Source organism: Biomphalaria glabrata, chromosome 2 (assembly GCF_947242115.1).
Source record: "Biomphalaria glabrata chromosome 2, xgBioGlab47.1, whole genome shotgun sequence".
NCBI lineage: Eukaryota > Metazoa > Mollusca > Gastropoda > Planorbidae > Biomphalaria > Biomphalaria glabrata.
The window spans coordinates 18,083,207-18,085,195 of record NC_074712.1 but is presented as its reverse complement, the minus strand read 5'-3'; the positions used below and the strand labels follow the sequence as shown (position 1 = coordinate 18,085,195).

The window sequence follows — 1,989 nt, the reverse complement described above, 5'->3', positions numbered from 1 at the left end:
GACCAGCATTGGTCTAATCAGTGTCCTGCTCCTGCTCGAGTTGAGCCCCCTAAGGAAAGGAGCGGTACCCCCAAGTTATGCCCAAGTGGTTAGAGGGGACACCCCCTAAAGCACAGGAAAAGGAGACTATAGAGCAGCGGTTCTCAATTTTCTTAGCTTGGCGACCCCTTTTTACAATTTCTCACTTATTCGCGACCCCAACATTAAATTATTTTCGTTTTTAAGTATGATGTTAAGTATGATGTTAGAAAATTATAATTGGAGACCTGTTGTAAGTATCTGATTTGCATTGCCAAAGCTTAATGTTTAATCTCGGAACAATATGTAGGCCTAATTATATTCTTGATATATATATTTCTCCTTATTAACAATTACAAATAAATGAAATAATTTCCTTTTGACGTGTCTCTTTTTACATTAGTATTTCATAGTCACATTCCACACACGTGACAAATTTTCTGTATTTAAATTGGATAACTAGCAGGCTGTTTCGAGAAATAAATCTAGTATTGCAAATGGAAGAAGGTTCAACCGAGACAAATAGAAACATGGCTGCAAACGCTTGATCCAGAATTGGGTAGGCCTACTTAAAGAGAAAAGTTGCACAGTGAAATTATTTATGTCTCCTAAAAATCTTTTAACTTTGACTTTCATTGGATTTCTGGCAAGTGCAATGAGATGTTGAGTAGATTTGGAAAGTAGGAGGAAATTTTATCTACAGACATACGCAAATGTTCTGTCACAGAAATTATCATTTGATCTGATGGCCAGGTTCAAAGTCATTTCCCTCATAGAGAGCAGATACGATTGGAAACATGTAAATATGATTTTCGTTACAAATGACATATTCCCCCCCCCCCCGCTTTAACTAATGGGGCAGACAGAGGAAACAGTGGTGCATATCCTACAAGTGTGTCCAATAGCTGCGGAGAGACAACTGAAGGGTGACATGAACTGAATGGAGGAGTTATAAGGAACTAACTTAGCAGAGCACTACGGGAAGCCAATGCTTTCCTCCCCTGCTACCATTTAGAGTTCATCCAATTTTCATGTTATCCAATGGGTTATGGATTTCTAAAAAAGTTTACATATTAAAATTCAAATTTATGGATGCCTTATTCAACCTTTTTTAAAACGTACAAGGTTTAGTTCATATATTACGAATTTTTCAAATTTATGTGTTAAATTTCCACATAAGCGTTCTTCTCTGGGATCTCTTTCAAAATGTCTGACGCGGAAGGAACTGATGTCCAAACCTCAACCCCAAGTGCTGCCAAAGACTCCAGTGCTTCAATGGATATATATGAGGCTTGCAAGAAGTTCTTAAAACAGCTTTATTACATAATGGCCGATGTAGAGGTGTTAAAGAAGTCACAAAAGCATTAGACAAACGACAGACTCATTTGTGTGTGTTAGCTAACAGTGTTGATGAACCATTGTATACCAAGCTTATTGAAGAACATGGAATCAATCTTCTGAAGGTGGATGATGCCAAGAAAGTGGGTGAATGGGCTGGCCTCTGCAAATTAGAAGGCAAAGCAGGAAATGTTAATGCATGTGGGGCTCTAGTTGTTAAGGATTATGGTAAAGATTCTCAGGCTCTCGATATTGTCATGAATTATTTCAAATCCAATTTAAAAAAAAATTCTGTATTTGGAAAATTAAAGATATAAAAAAAGTTAGATGAATAACACTTTGACTTTTTAGTTAACAGACGATATGCATTAATCTGCATTAATTTAAACCTATACAAATATATCTGCTGGACAATCAAAATGTTCGAACAAATTCTGATTCCGTTGTCTGCAGCATCTTTCCTCGAATAACAATATAGTTAGTAAATTTCAACGGAAAAAACTTAATAGGTGACAAGTTTCACATGTTAGAATGGGAAAAAAAATCCATATTTTCGGTAGACATAAGCGACCCCTGAAAAATTATCAATCGACCCCCAAGGGCGTCGCGACCCAAAGGTTGAGAACCCCTGCT

At 37.0% G+C, this 1,989-nt stretch overlaps 1 pseudogene; it reads left to right on the top strand.

Annotated features, from left to right (window-relative positions):
• Positions 1-1,218: 1,218 nt before the first annotated feature.
• On the top strand, positions 1,219-1,673 carry LOC129924645 (40S ribosomal protein S12-like; annotated as a pseudogene).
• Positions 1,674-1,989: the final 316 nt, after the last annotated feature.